Genomic DNA, 25,400 nt, shown 5'->3' with positions numbered 1-25,400 from the left:
TGTTAAAATAGTAATCCCGTCCATAATTTTTTCTCTTAGTTTAGACCCCCATAAAAGTCATAAAACAAGCTAACTATGCTCTAAATATGGCCCTCCTATATCCTACTATGGACAAGGCACCTTTTGGTATTTTATATACTCTTTTCCAAGATATAAACAAGTGGTAAACTTCCACAAACAAATTTTGGAATTCTCCAAAAAAAGATTGCAAGGTTGAGACACATGTTCTCAACACTAGTGGTCCACATTCACTCCCAATTATACCTCACAACCACAATTTCCCAACAATAGACAACAAAGAGTTGAGAAACATGATAAGGGTTTCCATTCATGCACAAGTTTAAAATAGACATTAGGCATGTGATCAGAAAGCAACATAATAGGGTAACTTTTTTCTTCTAAATGGAAATTGGTCTTCCATGTTTTGTTTTGTTCTTTGGCATACCACTATTCTTTTGTATTTTTTTGGTTTCACTTTTTTTCTCTTTAAAAAAGGCATACCATTTCAAATCAAACACCATAACAATGAAAAAATGAACAAATTTCATCAAAAGAATTTCAATCTACCAACCTTTAAACACATTTGTTTTAAAGACTATAGATTCACTAATATAATATTGTCAAGAATGGTGTAGATAGGTCCTATATAAGCTCTTAAACATTAATTATTAGTTCATTGAATTACATAAATTGAAAGTGAATTACTATATAATTATATTGATCATACCCTACCCAATATAACCAAAATTTTAAACTTAAGATAAAAACGAGAAAGGTATGTTCTTTCTAGACCAATATGAAATGGACTGTGAAAGAATCTACAAAATTGTGTTCCCATAATTGTTTCTTGCATGGTTAGAATTTTGCATCATATGTTTTTAAATTATTTTTTTATTAGTTTTTTTCTTGGTATATTTTTGGCTACTCCTATTTTCAAATAGAGAGTTTAGAGTTGTTTTCTATTTGAAATAAAAAATTATCTTTTTTTTTTTAAAGTAGAAAATGTTGAGAAAAGCTTGCTAATATAATATTCTCAAGAATGGTGCAAATAGGTCCTATATAAGCTCTTAAACATTAATTATTAGTTCATTGAATGAATTGAAACAAAATTAAAATTCTATATAAGTGCATTGATCATACCTGCCCAATACAACTAAAATTTTTAACTTAAGATAAAAGAGAGAAAGGTATGTTCTTTCTGGACCAATATGAAATGGATTTTGAAGCGATCTACAAAAACATGTTCACACAATTTTTTCTTAGGTGTTTCTTACAAGGTTAAAATTTTACATCATATGTTTTTAAATTATTTTATCTTTTATTTTTTTGCTTGGTACTTTTTTGGTTGCTCCTATTTTCAAATAGAGAGTTTAGGGTTGTTTTCTACTTGAAATAAAAAATTGCCTTTATTTGAAGGAGAAAATGTTGAGTAATGCTTGTAATAGAATAAGTGTACTAACATAGATATTTAATTACTTAAAGCTTTGTGCTTTATTAAAACTTGTTAAATACCTTTGAATTGATTAGCAAAGGAGATTTATTCTTTAATACTTCTTGCTACTATTAGAAGTATGCAATAATGTTAATTGACTTTTATGCATTGAGTATTACATTATTTTTGAAAAATTTAGTTATTATTAGGTTACCCAATATTCATGTTTAAATTATTATTCAACATCCCATGGTATGAATGAATATCAAAACTAAATATTGGAGCTACTACTATATTTTGCTAATTAATTATTATCTTGATATCATCATTTATATAACAAAAAATATTGTGGCTTAAAAGAACTAGTGCTAAAAAAACAAGTCACAACTCATAGGTCACTTTAGTCTTAGTTTATTTGTCCTCGCTAGTATTTAGTGATGTGACTTGTGACACTCAAATCTCTAGCCTCTACCTTTTTTTATTTCTTACATTTCAAACTAACAATTCACTCAAGATATTATGGGGGCTAAGAGTCTAGGAGGTCCAAGTAAGAGAACAAGGAAGAGTATGAAGAAAAAAGTTGTTGAGGCTCCTAAGGTTCCTAGGTTTGCAACAAAAGACATCATCTAGAGCACTACGAAGGTAGGCAAGGAGTTAGCAAAAGTCATCAAAGAGCTTCTTTAGTTGCTGGTTGGGTTTGCTAGAGTGTTGGTTTCTAGTCCGTGGTTGTTTGTTGGTTCTATTTATTTTTTTGTTTCCAACTTTTTGTATTAATCTCTAGGTTCCAATTCCTTGTAAAACCTAGGTTGTTTTTTGTTTGTTTACTCTAATGGTTTTAGGTCCCTGTAAAACTTGGTCTTTTGATGTTTTATGGTGAACTTTAGGTTTCAGGTCCTTATAAAACCTGATGATGCTTCATGTTTATCTTTAGGTTTTGTAAAGGGTTTTGGGTCCCTTCAAAACCTATTTTTGCATCAATCTAAAACAATTCACTCAAGATGTCATACAATTAAATACAATACTTCAGTAATAGATTTTGAGTTCCTCCTTAAAAATTGTTATTCTATACAGGACTTGCTTCCACAATTCCACATATTTTATAATGTCAATTTTATATGTTCCCTATATATATACATTTATATAGACATATATATAATATTTTTAAATAAAAGACCTATCAGCATACCCTTTGCACCTCCTTTGGGTGCAAGTGCTAGTAGTAGTATTCTTGTGTCCTCTAACAATAGTTAATTAAAATAATATCATATTATAAACTAAGTCACCACACCTTGTTTAAATACAATTTCTAATTAAGTCAATAGACTTCTTCTACGGAGCGAACACTCCAAAATATTGTCTCATGCACAATCAGTTGTCTCACGCAAAAATTACAAAGTGTATTTTTATGCCATCACATTGTTCTGCTAATGTCTTGCTGGCATATTCAATTTGAATTCTAGAGAAGTAGTCATAAAAACTAGTGACAATAGAAGTAGTCATGGACTTGTTATCATATTTAATTCGAATTCTAAGAGAATTAGTCATGAAAATTAGTGATAACAAGTAATAGTAACTAACTATATGTCATCTTAATGAATTGATCCATGATTTGACGCCTTTGCATTTAGATAACCATTTTCATTGCATAGTGAATCTTTATATACTCATCACTTTCTATTCATATTTCAGCTCTTCTTAGTTGATTTTAGACTTGAAACTTTTTTTTACTACACACCACACATGTTGTAAGCTTCATCGTGATGATCAAAAGACTAGGACATAGCTTTTCACTGTCATTTCATTTCTTTAGCATAAAATCACGTAGCTTTTCAGTGACATCCCATTTTTTGATACACTTAGAGTTTTATGGGCAGTTAACCCAATATTAACATCTAACATATCTAATAAGGCTTGGAAGGTGAGCTTGTATTATGAATTTCCATTGATTTACCAATTTAGTTCTTTCCATTCAACAAGAGTATATGCAAAATTCTTATTCAAAAGTATTATAGTAGACATCTCTAGTTTTTTTATAGAATTAATTTTAGCAAGAAATTTAGTTTTGCATGTATCTAGTTTTTTTATGCGGATACAAGTTTTATTCTATTAAGATCTAGAGTCATATTTACTTAATATTAATTTCCTAAGTATGTTAACATAATAAAAAACATAATGTATGTAATATGTTATTATTTAAACCCAATGACATGCAAATGCTTATACTTTCTTTGTTCAAGATTCATCTTAATTTCCATCCATAGTTGTTCTTTTGTTTCTTTCTTAGTGTCTCATATATATCAATTGGGACATCATTTTATAATTTGTTGAAATTAATTGAAATAGTATAAATCACTATTCCACAATATCTCTTATCATTTAAATATTGCTTTCACAACTACAACCTATCGGCATACCCCTTGCACCTTTTATGGTGCAACTGCTAGTTACAATACATGCAACTCTTGGAACCTCTTACAATACATGCCTGAGGTTGATGGATGGAAAGGACCCATGAAGCCTCTTCTTGAAATGCCAAATACCAAGGAATATCAATAGCTGGGAACTCTTCTCAATACTTTCCACTATTTGGAGTCAAAATTCATGGACCATTTGCGAAGTAGAAGTAGCAGACATGTCTAGATTGTGGGTCATGTCTTCCCTAATGCTTCCAATGGAGCCCATGGTTGCTACATTGATTCTCTTATCAATGATTTTTGTGTCACATGGCTCAACTCATGTCCTCCCTCATAATTCTTTACATTTCCTTTGGCACCATGCTCAGAACCTCCTGCCATCAAATGGAGACTTTGTGTAAGAACCATGTCCTAATCAAAGATGTCACATTATAGAAGAATGAAAAAAATACAAAAGAGAAACCAATCACAACCAAACTTGAATTTCAAGACCTTATTCACTATCCATTAACTAATAAGATAAATATGATTAGTTTATCAACAAATTTAGCATAACACTAAGGTGTTGATATATATTGCATGACCATTATATTATATAAACTATGGTATTGAATTACAATGTATGCCCATCTTATACATAAGAAAAAGTACATCTCAATCTTTTAGGATTACATTACTCAATAATCATAGATTTATCAATTGAATGTTACAATGCATCATCACTAAGATGAAAAGTACAAGACCATCAAAATGGTTACTAAAATGTGTCATGTGTCCTTCAATGTATTTAGTCTCCAAAGTCATTAGATGTCATCCATCTTCTATCTAAGAAGGAAGTGTGGCCCAGTCACTTTTACCTCACCAACCATAGAGTGTTTACTCCCATGGGATTCTTCCTAACATGAAGAATGCCTAGACCCTAGCATGAGAACCCTAGCTTCTCAGAACAAAATGGATCAGATGGAACTAGTGCAGCCGTGAAACATACTACATGTAACCATATGCCTATTATCCTAATCAAAAAATATAGTAGAAAAAACAAAAGAGCACTATACATCTACACATATGTAATGAAAGAAAAATTGTAACACATCTACCCACATGTACATTTCTTTTAAATAAATCATATCTACACATATGCAAGAAAATTTGAGCATAGTCACACACATACTACATGTCAAAATAACATACTTAAATGCAATACAAAATAGCCTGGCCAAGCACAAATTTTTTTAGCATTACCAAAAAGAAAGACAAAATGTAATGAATCTTACTTTTCAAAATCTAACAGGTTGAGAGAAGTAAAAACCTAATGCATCCATCTCCACCCTCTATTTTGCCACATTTCACCCTTCCATAAAAAATATAAACATCAAATACTAGGACTAGTCATTAAGAATTTATAGCTAACACTGTCATTTAGTACTCATCAACCTCAATTTTTTTAAATAAGTTTTAGTATTTCCTAATTTAGGAGGCAATATCACTTAAATCAGTACATAGACTGATAAACATTACCCATAATATAGAGTATTGGATCCTTTTAACAATAGTAAGGAACCTAAAAGCTGCCTACTATAATGTTTAGTTTTCTTTGTACAAATTCTCCCCATGTCAATGATATTACTATGGGTGATTATTGTAGATATATGATCAGATCATTATCATGATGATATGTTACATTCGTGACTATGCTTGTCATTGATGTCAACATAGTAGTTTTCTATGGTATATGACAAAAGAATAGTGGAAAGATCAAGTTGGTACAGATAGATCATTGAATACATTTAGTAGTGAGGTTAAAGAGAGATACTACTAAATGTCTAGTATATGTAGCTAACCTTGGAAGCATAAGATATTAAGTTTGGAAGAAGTTATGCAAGTTTTGGTAAAGACTGTTATGAGATAGAGTTTATAGAGGCATGTTCTAGTAAACTTTTTATATCTCTTAGAAGATTTTTTATTTTGAGAATTTGAAATTAAAGATGTGAAGAAGAATGTTGTTGATAACATGGTTAAGTTCACTCATCATAATGATATGTGTACAAAAAGATGTTCATGTTGCAAGGAGAAAGATTAATGTTATCACTACGTGTAATGTGTTCTTAATGTGGTCCTATAATAATTGATTGAGATGGTGTAACAACCAACTAATGAAATTGTTTCATGGATTATATACAAAGGAAGGATATTTTCCTTTATCATAAGTGTGTCTATATGGAAGAGAAGTAATTGTAAGTAGCACAAAGAGCGAAATGCGAACTTGAGTAGAGTAGAGTGAAAGGGAAGGAAACTTCATTACCAAGGTTTTATTGAGTGATATGAAGTTGGATACTTGCATCCAAGGTTCATGAATTAGTCTACAAGGTCTGGCAGTGATTGGTCCAGTTGACAACATAGAGGAAAGAAGTTTGAAGTATAGTACATACAATTATTCTATAAGGAATAATTGAGAGATCAGTTGGATAGTGAGTTCTATGGTCTTACCCCAAAAGTTGTTTGGAAAATGGGTCCTTCTATCTTCTACAACTCCTAACAAGGTTGGAATCTTCTAACAAAGATTCAAAATCTCCTAACAAGGACTCATATGTACTACATGTTGTAATAGACTCCTAATAGGTTCCATCCTCTAACAAGGAATATTTATATTAGTACATCATCTTATGGGCATCATTCCCACCAGGGTTTTCCCTCTCATCAAGGGTTGCCCTAGTTAACATATGGTGCAATTGTTTGTGTGCATCTTGTTATGCTTGTTGTTTACTTTGATTGAATGGATAAGATTATTTAAGGTTGATAAATGTTTTAATTATTGGATAACTAATTCAAAATCCCCCCCCCCCACACCCCTACTCAGTTATCTTGGGGGACTATTATTTCTAACAATTGGTATTAGAGCTTTAGGTCTTTGAAGATAAAGTTTAACAATTTGGGAGATCCATGGAAAGCATGTTCAGGAAAGATAGTCCAAAGTTTGATGGAACAAATAATCACAATTGGAAGGAAAAGATGAAGACACGTCTATTGTGTATGGGTACAAGATATTGGATCTTGACAAAATCATCAAAGATAGTCATTGATGAAAAAGATTTGGAAACTTGTACTAAGGAAAAAAGAGATCTGTTTATGTGCAACATGAGAGCTGGAGAAGCACTATTGATTACACTTCCTAAAATTGAATACAATTAGGTCAAGTTACTTGTTGCTTCACATTTAATTTGGAAAGCTTTGGAAACTAGGTTTGAAGGTGATGAACATTCTAAGAAATTGAGGCTACAAAGTTGGATTTGTGCATTTCAAGATGCTAAAATGATGGAAGGTGAATCAGTAAGAACATGTGTAGATAGAATATCAAAAATTATTGTACATATTAAATCTCAAGGAGGAACCAAAGAAGATGATGAGATTATATGGAAGATATTGAAGAGCTTAACACCACCATTTAAGTCAGTAGCTCAAATGATACAGTTGTTGATATCTTGTACCAAAGATTTCATAAAGGAGACATTACTTGGAAGACTTGAAGTAGTTGAGAATGAGCTTAGATAGTCTGAAGAGTTGACCAAAATAGAAAAAACTTTCAGTGCCTTGAATATTTGACCTATTTTATCAAGGAGCACAAGTGTTAGAGAAGACATTGCTAGTAGCAGCAGATCTGATGAGGATAGAAAGATTAAAGAAGGAGTAGCCCTTCTATTAAGAAGAGAAAAATATGCTAAGAAAATATTTAAATGTTGGACTTGTAATGAATTTGGTCATTATGCATCTAAGTGTCCTAAAAGAGAGAAATAGTATAGAGGAAATTTCAAACCTAGAAGAGATAAAGAATGTTTGCATGCAAATGAAGAAGATGATTCTGATGAACAAGTAGTAAGTGCTAGTGATAATAAAATTAGAGTTGTAGCTATTAAAGAAGAAAGTCCAAAGAAAGTAGTTGTGGTGTCACAAGTTGAAAAAGAAATCTAATTGGATAATTGATAGTGGTTGTTCACATCATCAAACTAGTGATATGAACAAGTTTTTTGAATTCAAAAGTTAGGATGGAGGCATTATCAGAGTTGGAAATAGTGCAACATGCCAAGTTAAAGGTATTGGATCCATAACTCTTGATGGTAAAACTAACACTGAGGATGTAATTAGACAACTAGTGGATAAAGGTTATCAGTTGTAGTTCACTAGTAAAGACATGCATGATCAGAGAAGAACATGGAAAGGTAAATTGAACAAGAACCAAATCTAGAGGTAATATATTTCAATTGAGTCCTATTGAAATGACATGTTTGGTTGCAAAGGTAGATCACACTTGGTTATGGCATAAGAGATTTTTTCATATAAAATTTGATAGTATTGTCAAGACCAGTAGTATGTTTGTAGTTGAAGATTTTCCTAAGATTGTCAAACCTACTAACATAATTTTCAAGGAGTGTGTTTTGGCAAAGCATAATAGAACTTTTCCCTACAGGAAGTTTATTGCTACAACAAAATTGGAGATTTTATAGACAAATCTTAGTGGTCCTATGAATACTAAAGGTTCTATGGTGAAAGTTATTTGATAAATTTAGTTGATGACTTTTCTAGAATGATGCGGGTTGCATTTCTTAAAGAAAAATTTGAGGCATTTGATAAGTTCAAGACATTCAAGAATAGAGTTAATAATGAATTAGGCATGAAGAATGTTTAAGATCTTATAGAAGATGAGAGTTTACTTCAAATGAGGTTAACATATTTTGTGAAGCTAATGGAATCAATAGACATTTATGAGCTTTGAGAACCCCTAAACAAAATGGTATAGCTCAAAAAGAAGAAATGGATCAATAACATAAGTGACAAGAGCTATGTTAGCTAAGAATGACGTATCCAAGATGTTTTGGAGAGAAGCTATGAATACAATAGTCTACACTATGAATAGAGTATAGGTCAAGAAAGACACAAACAAGACCCTTTATGAACTATGGTTTGGTCACTCACCTACAGTTAAGTATTTTAGAATTTTTGGCAGTAAGTGTTATCAAAAGAGATGATGATATTGGTAGGTTTGATGCTAGAAGTGATGACGGTATGTTTCTTGGTTATTAATTGAAAAGAAAGTCTTATAGATGTTATAATCTGAGAACTAAGACTATTATGGAAAGTGCAAATGTAAGAGTTGATGAGAAATTCAAGATACAAGAAAGAATAGTTGATTACAATTTAGATGATGATGTTGTTATTAAACGAAGGAATGATTAAGTATTCCTTGAGACTAACAATGATTTATAGAATGAAGGAGAGAGAACGTAGGAACAAAGCTTAGAAAACTTAAATAGAGCCAAGAGTTGAGATAACAACTCCTACTTTAGGTAAGAATATGACAAAGAATCATCCACCTGAGCAAATCATCAGAAGTAGAGATAAAAGTGTGATGAAACGAAGTAGAATCAATGAAGAACTATGTTTTATATCTCAAGTTGAACCTAAGAATGCAGATGAAGCATGCAAAGATGACCATTAGAAGCAATCTATGAAAGAGGAATTGGATCAGATATTAAAGAATAAGACATAGAAATTGGTCCCCAGATCAATAGACAAGAATGTGATAGGAACTAAATGGGTATTCAGAAAAAAGATGAATGAACAAGGTGAAGTTGTAAGGAACATGGAAAGATTGGTATGTAAAGGTTACTTATAGTGAGAAGGAATAGACTATGATGAGACCTATGCTCCTATGGATAGAATAGAAGAAGGTTATTCTTAGCATATGTAGCATATAAGAAATTCAAAGTATATCAAATGGATGTCAAGTTAGCATTTCTAAATGGAGAAGTTGAAGAAGAGGTATAGATAGAACAACTTGAAGGTTGTCCTTTGACAAATGACAAGGACATAGTATGTAGACTAAAGAAAGCATTGTATGGCTTCAACAAAGCACCTAGAACCTAGTATGCAAGGTTGGACAAGAATTTGACAAAGCTTGGATATAGCAAAGGTATGGTAGATAGAAATATCTATTAGAAAGAAATTGATGATGGATTGATGATCTTGGTAATATTTGTTGATGATATCATATCTAGAGGAAATGATGATGAAAGTGACAAGTTTGTAGAAGAAATGAAGAAAGAATTTGAAATGAGTATGATAGGAGAAATGAAATATTTTTTAGGATTACAAATTATATAGGATAAAGAAGGAATCTTTCTTTCTCAGACTAAGTATTTGAAAGATTTACTGAAAAGGTTTGGTTTGGAAACATGTAAACCCATTGGAACACCTATGGTAACTGGACACAAGTTATCTACAAGGGCTGAGACAACTACTATTGAGTAGAAAAAGTACAAATCTATGATCGTAGGATTGCAATATCTGACTCACACAAGGCCACATATAGAAAATATAGTTGGAATTGTTACAAGATACCAAGCTGATCCCAGAGAAGCACATTATGTAGTAGTCAAAAGGATATTTAGATACCTAAAGGGAACACCAAAGTTTGGATTTTGGTATGTTAAGTCTAATGATTTTACTTTATGTGCTTATACTAATGCTAATTGGGTAGGAATTATGGATGATAGAAAGAGGACTAGTGGTGAAGCCTTCTTTCTTAGAGGAAGATTGGTTTCTTGGCTAAGCAAGAAGTAGGATTGTACCTCACAAAGTATAGCAAAAACAAAATATGTTGCAACAAAAAAAAATTGTAATCAAGTTGTTTGAATGAAGCAAATGTTGAAGGATATAAGGATAGAAATCAATGAACCTATTGTCATACATTGTGACAACACAAGCACAATAAATATGTCTAAGAATCTAGTGTTGCATTCTAAGACCAACCACATTTCTATCAAGTATCACATGTTGAGAAAGAAATTTGTAGAAAAGGAAATTATATTGGAGTATGTGAGCACTAAAGAGAAAATTGAAAATATTTTCACTAAGCCTCTTCCCAAAGAGACTTTTGAGTATTTGTGAGGTATTTTAGGGGTTATGCTCCTTCCTACATTAGAGTAAAAGATGCAAGAGTGCATCAGTCTACTGTAACAGAGCACTATTATTTTTCTAGACTAAATGTTGATGCTTCCTATATGGGGGAGTATCTATGATGGATAGATTCATCTAGGACTCTTATTGGATATTGTTTTTGAATAGTGTCTTTGGACACTTGAGGTGAGTAAGAATCAGTTGTTGCAGAGTTTGATGGTTAATGAAACCTTTGACATTGATGTCAATGGGGGAGAAGTTTAGCATGAAAAACAATTTGAGTACATTGAAGGGAGAAGTATAGTATGGAAAATAGTTTTACGTAAAGGACATTGAGGTATATCAATGGGGGAGAATGATTGATGAAGAGGATTTGAAAAGCAAGGTTAATAGTCTTTTGCAGTTGGTATTCTTGGAACTAGATGTTTTTTTATCTATGTTGTCATCAATGCCAAAGGGGGAGATTATTGGAAGCATGAATGTCGATGATATTCCTATGGGAGAGTATTGTATAATTATGATACAATCATTATCATGATGATATGTTACATTCATGACTGTATTTGGCATTGATGTCCACATAGAAATTTTTTGTGTTATCTAATAGAAGAACAACGGAAAGATCAAGTTGGCATAGACAAATCATTGAGTACATTAAATAGTTAGGTTAAAGAGAGATGCTACTAAGTGTCTAGTATATGTAGCTAACCTCAAAAGCATAAAATATTAAGTTTGGAAGAAGTTATACAAGTTTTAGTAAAGATTGTTCTGAGATAGAGTTTACTGAGGCATGTTCTAGTAAACTTGTTATATTTCTTAGCATAGTTGTTATTTTGAGAAGCCAAAGTTAAAGATGTCAAGAAGACATGTTGTTGATGGTGTGGTTAAGTTTTCTCATCATAATGATACATATAGGGAAAGATATTCAAGATATAAGGTGAAAGATTAATGTTATCACTAAGTCTAACGTGTTATTAATGTGCTCCTATAATAATTAATTAAGAAGGTAACCGTTAGCTCAAGGAATTTTTTTATGGATTTGATATAAAGGAAGGACATTTTCCTTTATCATAAGTTTGGCTATATGGAAGAGAAGTAATTATAAGTAGTAAAAAGAGTAGAATATGAAGTTGAGAAGAGTAGAGTAGAAGTGAAGGAAACTTTATTGCTTAGGTTTTATTGAGTGATCTGAAGTTGGATACTTGGATCCAAGGTGTGTGACATGGTCTACAAGGTCTGATAGTGATTGGTCTAATTGATACGATAGACGAAAAGTGTTTGAAGCATAGTACATACAATTATTCTACAAGGAATAGTTGAGAGATTAGTTGGATAATAAGTTCAGTGGTCTTGCCCCAAAAGCTATTTAGAAAATGGGTCCTTCTATCTTTTACAACTCCTAACAGGGTTGGAATCTTCTAACAAGGATTCAAAATCTCTTAACAAGGATCATATGTACTAAATGTTGTAATAGACTCCTAACATGGTCCATCCTCTAACAAGGAATATTTATATTAGTACATCATCTTATGGGCATCATTCCCACAAGGGTTTTCCCTCTGATCAAGGGTTTCCCTAGTTAGCATATCTAGTGTAATTGTCTATGTGCATCTTGTTATGGTTGTTCTTTACTTTGGTTGAATGGATAGGATTGTTTAAGGTTGATAAATGTTTTAATTATTGGATAACTGATTCACCCCCCCTACCCAGTTATCGTGGTGGACTATTATTTCTAACATCACTATGACAAGACTAAATGTTCTCATCAAGACCCTTGTAATACTAAAGTTTAGATATTTGAAACACAATATGTGTGACATAGTAATATAGTGGTAAAATAAATATTCTTTAAGGAATTTGATTGCAACAATAGTATAAGAGTATGGAGATTTAACACAAAGAAAAAGTCCATTTTCCTCATATCATTGTATGTGGATTTTTGATCTATAGTAGTGTTTTTGGAAGTTATAGACAATACCAACACAAGGTATTTTGAACATGTAGCAACATAAATTGTAAGCCTATAGCTATTACATTAATATAGCAATGTTAAATACATGGTTACTAACCACAAAAGCAAAACAATACAAAGATTTCATGAAATTGGTATAACAACAATCCAATACAGCTCACATAATTTCCTTTCCTCAAATCCCCATAATAGGGGAAGAATAGAATACAATTTAGATATTTTCCTCATAAAATCCGTGGAAGTATGTTTGGTGTTTTCAAATAAACAACTAAGTTAGTCTTGTTAATAAAAAGGTTTACTCACATTCCCATTCAAATGTCTAACGATTATATGGTAAGTGGACTTGAAAAGAGCAACCCATTGGAGTAGATGGTTGTGGATGTTTTAGATATTCTAAAACTAGCCAAAAATGAAAGCCTAAGGGTAAAGAAGACTATATTTATTCTCAGTCACTAGTGAAAAAAGGCATAGCTCAAACTCATTGCAACCCATATGCAATCAAGAAAAAAATAGTGTATAAGAAAAATAGAAAATCTTTCCTAATTTGCAGCAGACCCAAACAAGGAAAACTCAATTAGAGAGTGCTACATTTTCCTTAGGTTTTAGCAGTCACCGTTGTTGGTACTTGTTAAATCTTTGAGTCAACTGGAATGGAGACTACGAGGTAGCTTCTCTTAACCATGCCCCTTCCTAGTGAACAACCTACATACAAGAATGATAATGTACAACTATGTTTCAAAATGAATATAACGTATTGAATGTTTAGTATCATACCTATAGATCCGACATTACTGTGTTGTTTGGTATTATTAAACAAATTTTTACATTTGATATTTGTACAAGGATCCTCACAATGTATCTATTTTTACAATAGCTTAAATTTACACTCATGTGATTGAATAAAAATATTACATTGACCTCTCCAAAGTGAAATAACATAATGCTTAAAATCCTTGCAAAAACAACTAGGTGACAAATATATAGTTACAAAAATCAAAATCTTTAGAGTTTTCCATGCATTGAATAAGTAACATGTGATTAACTAGCACTTAAAGGGGAACCTGAAAAATATGTTGTCCTTCGTGCTCAATCCAAACTCCCTCTATCTACTTCCAAATTTTTCTCCTATTGGCATCACCCCCAAATTAAAAATAATTATTATTTTTATAATATTAGATTTTTTTTGTACCTGACACAATTGCATTATTCTTTCCTTTTCCTAAATATGTGCATAGTATTTTTAGTTATTCCCTCATATGTGTAAGATGCTTCGGATGTAAAAAGAGAAAATAAAGATATATTTTCCCACCTTTGGTTATAAAAAACCTATCAATTAATGATTTCGTAAGTAAAATAATAATAGATTATCATAGTATAAAGGAATCTTTCATTAATAACCTCTCCATTATGTTTTAAACATTCAAGAATCAAATTAACACAAAATAGAATGCAACATTATTTAAGCATCTAATTCTTAAGTGGTGTGTGGGTGCAACTGTGAGATCCTTTTACTCATCCCCTTCTAAGAGGCTAACCCTCTTTACCTCAACCACACTCTCATCCCTTTGATCCTACAACCACTCAAACACTCATAACAAGCAATAAGTTAGTAATCCAAATAGTATATTTAAATACATCATTAAATATAATCATGAGTGCAATATATCATAGCATCATATAAAATGAAATGTGACACCACATAACATCCATCTATGCATCAATTAATCACTAATCCACCCTCAAAAGAGAAACTAAGTTACAAACTTAGGAAATCAAGTTAAATATTTCTTAATTTTTCTTCAAACAAAAGGGTTGACCAGTCTAACTTTGACTCAATCATCATATAAGCATCCAAATAAGCATTTTCAAGCATGTCGAAAAGTGAGATGAAACATCCCTCCCCTCTAGGAAAAGGCATTGTCCTGATGTAAAATCACAACAAAAATAAGCATGCACACACATCCAAAATTGATATCTAGCTAAAATAAAACAAGCCATACAAAAATATGAGGAAAGGATTTCTATAAATCCTCCTCATCCTCCCAAGTGGAACTATATACACCAAATTGCTCCCATTGGACCTTATACTAGAGGACGTCCCTGTCTCGTACCTTGACGATATGCTACTCAATGAATCAGGTGGGCTTAACTGCCATCACCCTGAATCATGTACCTTAAACACATGCTAGTCAAGCACATGAGATATCTCAAGATGATATGGCTTAAGCATCGACACATTGAAAAAATTATGAATGTGAGTGGAAGAAGGTGGCAAAGAAAGCTAATAAGAAACTAGGTTGATAACTTCTAAAACCTCAAAAAAGCCAACAAATCTTAGTGCAAACTTTGATCTGACAGTAGAATGTTTGATCTGACTACTTATAATCTGGTATTGCTGATTTTAGATCTCAATTTAGTCCATCTTGATCCTTTCTAATCTAATATGAAATTGATGTATCCTCGATCGTCTATTCTACAAATTGATTCTGCAATTCTATCCTTCTAAGTCACCTTGAATTTATACTGATCAATTCACCCCTTTCAATTCCTTGAAATCTTTGCTAGCATCAGCTCCTCACATACATTCTCTAATTCTCTCTCTCATACTTTAATTATGGGGCTTCATCTCCCTTTAAAAATACTTTGGTGGTTTAGGGTTAGGTATGAATCTACGATTGAGATTCATTCATTTTTTCCTACTCAATTCCTTCAATTTTTTTGATTGGTTGCATGTTGATCACATAGGGAATCCAAACAGATTTGATCTTATCTTCAAAACTTCAAGATCTATCCATTAGTTGGTGCAAAAATGATTTACATAGTTGTTTGTGCCATCATAAACAACTAGATCCATTCTGTGTTACTCAACACTTGATAATACTGATGCTCAACACACATTGTAATTCTATCTAACTCGGTACTTGAAATTTCTCTACATCTATTTTTCACTTAGCACTTGAATTGCTTGGCACTTACTATTTACTCAGCACTTGATTTACTCAGCATCTATACATATTATACTTGGCATATGTTACTAGTTGGGCATGAACTTAGTAAAAAGCTTAATTGTGTTGACAATCAATTATCAAAACCAATTTGAGATCAACAATTTTTCCAACCCTTCATGGTTGTGAAAATATATCCTATTCTAGTACTTAAGTACACCATCATCATCAAAAGAGTAATTAACAAATCTTGAATCAGAGGCATCGGTGTCCAATACTGACTTCACCTATTCGTAATGGGTATCTCCAAGAAGGTATTGAAGAATATACTCTCTCATATGAGTTCAAGATGTAGTGATAGTGGTGATATGCCTTCTACAATTAAGTGCATCTGCTACCCTTTTCTCTTTTCCTTTAATATACTCAATTCCAAAATTGTATTCACTGAGGAATTCAAGCCACTACCTCTGCTTGGCATTCAGATTAGGTTGAATGAAAATATACCTCAACCCCATATGATCAGTTTTAAGCTCAAATGGCTTCCCAAACAAGTAATGTCACCACGTCTGCAATGCATGTACTATTGTAGCTAGTTCTAAATCATGAGGAACATAGTTTAGTTCATGCAATTTGAGCTTCCTAGATTCGTAGGCAACAACCTTACTATCTTACATTAATACACCCCCAAGCCCATCTCCTAAAGCATCTATTGTGACAAAAAAGTGTCCATTAGGATCTAGTATAATCAAGATCGAAGCGGTGGTAAGCCTTTGCTTAAGCAACTGAAGGGCTTTCTCATATGCTTTTGTCCACTCAAACCTTTTGCCCTTTTCCTAGAGAGATGTGATTGGTACTACTATGCTAGAAAATCCCTCAACAAATTTCCTATAATACCTAGCAAGACCCATAAAACTCCTAACTTCACTTATGTTCTATAGAGTTGGCAATTCAAGGATGGTTTTTATCTTTACAGATTCCACTGCTATGCCATCAGCTGATAAAATATGCCCTAGGTAGTGGATCTCTTTCTAATAAAATGAACACTCAGAGATCTTCCCATACAATTTTCTCTCTCTCAGGTGCTCCAAGACTATATGCAAGTGTTCTTCATGCTTTTATAAATTCTTGGATTATATCAAGATATCATCAATAGATATCTCCATGACTTTGTTGAGACAGTCTCTGAATACATTGTTCATCAGGTTCATGAAAGTAGCAGACATGTTTGTCACTCCAAAAGGTAAGACTACAAAATCATAATGCCCATACCTAGTTCTAAATTTTGTCTTAGGTATGTCTTCATCCTAAATCTGAATTCAATGATATCCAGATCTCAAATCAATTTTAGAGAATACGGTTGCTCCCTTCATCTAATCAAATAGTTCATCAATTCTTGGGAGAGGATATCAATTTTTTATGATCACCTTATTTAGCATGTTGTAATAAATGCACAACCTTAAGGTACCTTCCTTCTTCTTAATGAAAATTATAGGAGCTCCCAACGGTGATACACTAGGTCAAATGAAACCTTTATCCAAGAGTTCATGTAGCTAAGTGTTCAACACATACATTTCTATGGAAGTCATATGGTAAGGAACCTTTGAATGATGTCATGCTCCTGGCACAAGATTTATGGAGAAATTGAACTCCCTCTTAGAGGGTAGTTCAAGAAAATCATCTAGAAACATGTCTCTAAATTCCTACAAAATAGGACGATCCTCTAATCAAAGTGGAATATCTTCCAAATTCTTGACATGGACAACATATAACTGGCATCCCTTCCTCTTTGTTTTCTTCAATTGCATAGCTAAAATTTTTCTTCATTCAAATGATTGTTTGACACTATTTAGCATCATTGAGTGACCTGTGATATTATGGCATTCGATCACCTTATCCTAACAATTAACTAAGGATTTATGTTTACTTAACTAGTTGATTCCTAGGATGACATCATATGAGCCCAAAGACGCTACATACAAGTTTAACTCTATTTGAAAGCTAGGGAGTTCCAACCCACTGCAAAATAAGCATTTTTCTACCCTATGTTCAGCCCTATTACCATATTCTATAGTCCAAGGTTCAGCCATAAAACTAGCCCTAATAGGTATCTTAGCTACTATATTGGGATCTACAAAACATTCAATAGCACCAGTATCTATAAGAATAGAAATAGGGTAACCAAATAGTGTACTAGTCATCTGTATAAGAGTGGCTTGAAAATTTTCTTGCCTATGATCAACTACAGCATGGATGTGGTGCTATGGTGGAAAGTCCCTCTTGTTAGATCATTATGGACACTTAGCAACAAAGTGGTTACCGCCACATACATAAAATCCTATCCTAGGGCCCCTCCTATCATCATTCCTATTCTTTTCACCCCTATCATTTACATTCCTTCTATTTCTATTTCTTTTATTTATATTGTTTTGATTCTTGTTATTGTTCCAATTTTTCTTATTCCTATTCTTGTTAGAATTGTCCTATCACTTATCCTTCATGTTTTTTATTTGTTGTTTCTTTCCATTTCCTTTTTTCTTGTCATCCTAATACCCCCTATTATCCTTATAAGACTTGTTGTCTGGAACTTCCTTTTATAGTTCTAGTTGGAAGATTTAGATGAGGAAGCATCCTTCAGTCTCTATTCCTTCTTAAGAGCCTTATGCAGTGCAAAATCCATGGTCTCAGACTCCTACATTTTGATCTCATTGTATATCTCAAGTCATAAACCCATCACAAATTTTCAAGTTCTAAATAGCTCATCATGTTGATATTGAGGAACATACTTCACCAAATGACAAAGATGTTCATGGTATGTGTAACATTCATGTTCCCCTAAACTAACTTGCAGAAATTTGATTATTTCTTGTCATAGAATAGCTGAGGTAACCATTATTTGTGGAAAAGATGCAAAAAAATTTCCCACATTACCTCTCCATGCTGAAATTTCTTTTTAGCCATTGCACCATCCCACTAGGTAGCTACCTCACCCATCAGCTAAAATGTGGCCCAAATTATTCTAAATTTTTCTGTATAGTTTCACACCAAGAAATACTTCTCCATGTTGGTAATCCATGCCTCAACATCTTCCCCTAAAGCTCTACCATAAAATGTTAGTGAGGTCACTTTCTTGAGATCTTTTCTCAAGTCAGCTACCGTTTATAACCTATCAGTATTAATGAGAGCAATCTAATGGTCATCATCGACCTTCTGCTCTACCTCAGACCTCCTATGAGCCTCATCCAATAGATCATCCTCAAATTTATTCCTTAGTTCCTCCTCCTACTTATGTATGGCTCTAGAGTGCTGATCTTCATCATGCTTTATTGCCTCTTCATTAGTTTTTCTACCTCGAGCCTCATGCTCTATGTTATCGATTCTTTGGCCTTGTTGCTATAAAAAAGGCTCTTGTTGGGTCAAAAATGTCAATATCTAATCTAACCTCTCATTAGGTTCCTCAGCTCATGCACCACTACTAGACCCACCTCTATGATTAGCTATTCTGGCCATGGTGATAACTCAAACACTTGACACACATGGGTGCAAGTTAGCATGGTAGCCCAAGGCCTAGGATTTAAACATAGCTCTAATACCATATGTAAGAATGATGTCCTAATAAAAAATGCCACATCACATAAGAACAAAAAATGTGAAAGAGAAACCAATCACAACTAGAGTTGAAAAGTCAAGATCTCATTCGTTATCCATTAACTAATATGATAAAAACAATTAGTTTATTAACAAATTCAGTATAACACTAAGGTGCTGTTTTATATTGCATGAACATTACATCATATGAACTATGGTGTTGAATTACAATGTATGTTCATCTTATACATAAGGAAAAGTACATCTCAATATTTTAGGATTGCATTACTTAATAATTAGAGATCACATCAATTGAATGTTACTATTCATCATCTCTAAGATGAAAATTGCAAGACCATAAGAAAGGTTATCAAAAAAATTCATGTGTCCTTTAGTGTATCTAGTCTCCAAAGCCATATAATGTCATCCATCTACTATCTAAGACAAAAGCGTCACCTAGGTGCTTTTACCTCGCCAACCACAGAGTGTATACTCCCTCAAGACTCTTCTTGACATGTATAATTCCCTAACCCCATCAAAAGAAGCCTAGCTTCCTAGAACAAGATGGATCAGATAGATCTGGTGTAGCCATGAAATATACTAGATACAACCATGTGCCTATTAGCCTAATCATAGAATATGGTATGGAAAAGAAAAAAACACTACACATCTACACATATGCAGTAAAAGAAAAATTGTAACACATCTACCCACATATAAATTTATTTTAAATAAGCATATCTATACATATTCAACAAAAAGTGAGCATAGTCATGCATAGGCTATATGTTAGAACATGTTACTTAAATGCAATACAAAATGGCCTGGCCAAGCACAAAATTCATCAGTATTACCAAAAAGAGAGACAAAACATAATAAATCCTACTTTTCAGAATCTGATAGGTTGAGAGAAGCAAAACCTAATGCATCCATCTCCACCCTCCCTTTTGCCACATTTCACCCTTCCATAAAGGATATAAAAATCAAATACTAGGACTAGTCATTAAGAATTTACAACTAACATAGTTATTTAGCACTCAACAACCTCATTTTTTTTAATAAGTTTTAGTATTTCCTAATTTAGGAGGCAATATCTCTTAAATTAGTACATAGACCAATGAGCATTATCCATAATTTAGAGTATTGGATCCTTTTAACAAAAGTAAGGAACCTAATAGTTGTCTAGTGTAACATTTAGTTTTCTTTGTACAAATTATCCTCATCTCTTACTATGGAAACACTAAATGTTCTCATCAAGACCATCGTAATACTGAATTTTAGAGATTCAAAATACAATATGTATGCCACAACAATATAGTGGTAAAATAGAGATTCATTATGGCATTTGATTGCAACAATAGTATAATAGAGGCCAAGTCCATTTTGGTCACACCATTATATGTGGAGTTTTGGTCTACAGTAGTGTTTTTGGAAGTTATAGAAAACACCAACCCAAGGTATTTTGAACATGCAGCAACATTAATTGTGAGCCTACAACTAGCACATTAATATAGCAATGTTAAATATGTGGTTACTAAATGAAAAAAAAAAACAATATAGAGATTTCATGAAAATGGTATAACAACAGTCCAATACAACTCACATAACTTACTTTCCTCAAAACCCCATAACAGAGGAAGAATAGAATACATCTTAGATATTTTCCTCATGAAATATATAGAAGTATGATTGGTGTTTTAAAATAAGCAATTGGGTTAGTCTTATTAATAGAAAGGTTTACTCACATTTCCATTCAAATGTCTAACCATTATATGGTAAGTGGACTTGAAAAGAGCAACCCATTGGAGTACATGGTTGTGGATATTTTAGATATCCTATAGCCAGCCAAAAATAGGAGCCTAAGGGTGAAGAAGACTATATTTATTCCCAATCACTAGTGAAAGAAGGCATAGCTCAAACTCATCGCAACCCGTATGCAATCAAGAAAGAAATATCATGTAAGAAAACACAAAATCTTTCCTAATTTGTGGCAGATCCAAACAAGGAAAACTCAATCAAAGGGTGATACATTTTCCTTAGGTTTTAATGGTCACCACTATTAGTGCTTGTTAAAGCTTTGAGTCAACTATAATGGAGACTACGAGGTAGCTTCTCTTAACCATGCCCCTTCCCGGTGAACAACCTATATACAAGAATGATAACATACAACTATGTTTCAAATAGAGGAAGCTTTCATCAATAACCTATCAATTAATGATGTAATAAGTAATATAACAATATATTATCATAGCATATAGGAAGCTTTCATCAATAACCTTTCCATTGTGTTTTAAACATTCAAGAATTAGATTAACACAAAATAGAATGCAACATTAATTAGGCATCTAATGTTAGAATAATTAATTAATTAATTGTTAATTATTTATTCTATTACTTAAGCTTACTTGGGTAAATGCATTTATTTAATATTTTGTATTTAATGCATGTAGTGGTTAGTTTTTGACAACATGGGAGTTTGTTCCCTTCTAGCATGTTCCACCTTTTGTGGATGTGTGCTGAGTTGTCATTCTTATCTTCTACCACCTTCCAGCTTTTTCTACAAGCTTCCTTGAGGTCTTTACAAGTGAGCTCTCCCTCTTTGTATTTTCAACATAACATAACATAAAGGCATTGTGCATATTGTAAATACATTTTCTTCTTGTGTTTGCACATATTGTCTCTCATGTCCATTTAGGGTTTTACCCTTGCTCCATGCTCTTCCTCTCCTTGGCTTCTCTTTGACAAGTTTTCGCATGTAGGTGATCTTGGGCATCTTCGAAGTTGACTTTCATCAACTCCAACATGGTATCAGAGCCTTCCTGCTGCAGCTTGGTTGAAGAATTTTGAAGCCGTGATTTGAAGTCACAAACCCTAGTTTGTTTGTGCATTTTTTCTTCAAATCAGGGGATCAACAAATTTTCAGAGCACACTGGGGCAAAACGAACATCACCATTGGATCCAGAAGACCATTTGCAGTCAGGATTCATATAAAACTTGTCATTTTTGGAGATAGAGCTCCGAGAGGTAAAAAAATTTGTTCAATGGGCTTTCCATACAGATCGTACGGATGCATGGCGATTTAAAAAAAATTTAAAAAGGGGCGCAGGGTGCACCATCGTGGCATCGCCTAGCAGCCACCTCGGGGCTGCCCCTGCCTAACTCCTTTGGTTGCATCTACAACTCTTCTACTTCAGTTTCTGCCCCGCTCCGTCATCACTAGCCCCCTCCTCCGCCTCCACTGTCTGCGCCGCTGCCCAGCCTCCACCATTGGCTGGAGCTCCGTGCCACCTCACCGGCTATTCAATTTTTGACGCCACTCTACCACTAGTTTCCCTCAGCTCCAATTGCGGCCACCTCCGCTGTCTACATGTCTGCTCCATTAGCCCACCCACTCAGCTTTTCTACATAGTTAGTACACATTCTACGCGTGACACATGGCGTAGGTGCCACGTGGCACCTGCTACATCAGCCTCTTGCCACGTGGCATCCACATGCCACTACCACGTGGCTTCTTTTTTTGTGGTGACAATCACATGGTCGTCAAAATTTTTGCAGTAAAATGATGACATCAGCATGTCATCAGCATCCTTCTTGCACCTCTCCTTCAGGGTCATTTTGGACCTACTCTTTATTTTTTGGCCATAACTTGAGCATACAGAGGTATTTTTCCGATCCAAAAGAAGCACCGAAAAGCTAGTTCTAAGATGGAGACTTTGGTGCAAGCATTTTTAGGTTTTGATGCCTTTTCATTGCCCATTTTTTAAGTTAAAGTCTGAAGTTATGTTTTTGACTCTGGCAAGCATATCTTTTGCATCCCATGCCCATTTTTTGAAAACTTTATATTTTTGGAAAGCTGGTTCTGTCACCTTTTCAGAAATGTGGTCCTTTTCTTGAGTTTTTTGCCCATGCTCTTTCTATCATAATTTTGGCATTTTTTTTCTATATGGTGGATATTTTGAGTGTTTTAGGCCCGAGGATCATTTTCCTGGTATGGTTTCTCTTGTTTTTAGTTGTACTTTGTTTTGTTGCAACTTGTTTTTAGTTTCGATCATTGTAGCTATCATTTTGAAGCACTTTTTTGTATGGCACTGAGATAAAGTGCCACTTTTTCATTCTGGGGATTATGAACGTTGTTTTGAGTCAGTTTTACATGCACTATTTTCATAAAGCACCATGGGGAGGATAGTTGTTTGCTATTTTAGGCATTCTCCCCTTGTCAAGTGAGTGTCCCTTCGATGACATTAGCCCCATGCAGAGTCTGTTTGATCGTGTCTTTATAGGTGTCTATACCTCTTTCCCTCTCTCGTCATTCTTGGTTCATTTACAGGAGACTTTGGCCCACCTTCTCAGTTGCCTATCATCACACCCCGTCTGCATTAAGGGGCGGTTATGTTGTTGTTCTAATGCATCTGTGGTTTGATGGTTCGATAGTGTGAACTATGTATTCAATAGTTGATCCTATATACAAGGCGATTGCACTGGCTGGCTACCTATGCATTTTAGTGAGATGGATCATCTACCATATAGACATGCTCGATTTGTGCCTTCTTCTTCCATGGAGGTTCTTCAGATCAGCAATTTGGCAGATTTGTGGCTTCTTCATGCTTCAATGATGCTTCTTCATGATCACTTCTTGTTCTTGTTTTAGGGGACATTTCCCTAGTTGGAGGCTTCTTCAGTTCTTCACTAGGTTACCTCTTTTTGGGGGAGGGTTTTTCCCACGTGGTTTTCTCTCTTTCCCCACTTAAAAAGTTTGCATTTTATTGCATTGTACTTGGGTACCTAAAATGACCTCGTTTCTAAGACCCATTCTGCATTCATCTTAGTTTTGTGAGCTTAAGGCATTTCCCTAAGTTGCACTTAAGGGGGGGTGTTAGATTAAATAATTAATTAATTATTAATTATTTATTCTATTAATTAAGCTTACTTAGGTAAATGCATTTATTTAATATTTTGTATTTAATGCATGTAGTGGTTAGTTGTTGACAACACAGGAATTTGTTCCCTTCTAGCATGTTCCACCTTTTGTGGATGTGTGCTGAGTTGTCATCCTTATCTTCTACCACCTTCTAGCTTGTTCTACAAGCTTCCTTGAGGTCTTTATAAGCAACCTCTCCCTCTTTGTATTTTCAACATAACATAACATAAAGGCATTTTGCATATTGTAAATACATTTTCTTCTTGTGTTTGCGCATATTGTCTCTCATGTCTGTTTAGGATTTTACCCTTGCTCCATGCTCTTTCTCTCCTTGGCTTCTCTTTGACAGGTTTTCACATGCAGGTGATCTTGGGTGTCTTTGGGGTTGGCTTTCATCAACTCCAACATCTAATTCTTAAGTGGTGTGTGGGTGTGGTTGTGAGATCCCCTAACTCATCCCCTTCGGAGAGGCTAACCCTCTCTACCTCAACCACACTCTCATACCTTCAAAACTACAACCACTCAAACACTTGCAATATATAATGAATTAGTAACTCAAATAGTATAATTAAATACATCATTAAATATAATCATGAGTGACATAACCTAACATCATATAAAAATGAAATGTGACACCACATAACATCCATCTATGCATCAATTAATCATTAATCCATCCTTAGAAATGAAATTAAGTTAGAAAATTATGAAATTAACTTAAATATTTTGTAATTATCGTCAAACAAAAGAGTTGACCAATCTAACTTTGTCTTGATCACCACATAAGGATCCAAATAAGCATGTCTATGCATGTTGACAAGAGAGACATGACACTTTTGCTTTGATCATTGAAGCTTCTTGACTGAGCTTTATTTGGGCCATTCATCCTCCCATTGGAGTAACTAATGCATTGAATGACTTTCTACTAGAAGTATTTGAAGGGAGAATTATGGAGTTGAAACAAGAGCTTCTTCTAATGGGTTGGATGCTATAATTTCTTATCCTTTCTCATTATTCAACCTACAGATTTCTAAGCCATTGTGGATAGAATTCTATGCTTGAGAGCCTGAGCGAAGGTGTGCCTATGATTGGGTGGCCCATTGCATTGGATCAATTTTATAATTCTAAGCTTTTGGAGGAGGAAGTCAGCATAAGCATCAATATTTTTAGGGGCATGGAGGGA

The sequence above is a fragment of the Cupressus sempervirens genome, chromosome 1 (genome assembly GCF_028749045.1).
Source record: "Cupressus sempervirens isolate cs-2001-9-10 chromosome 1, ASM2874904v1, whole genome shotgun sequence".
In the NCBI taxonomy this organism is placed as follows: domain Eukaryota; kingdom Viridiplantae; phylum Streptophyta; class Pinopsida; order Cupressales; family Cupressaceae; genus Cupressus; species Cupressus sempervirens.
This window is presented reverse-complemented; position numbering follows the sequence as displayed.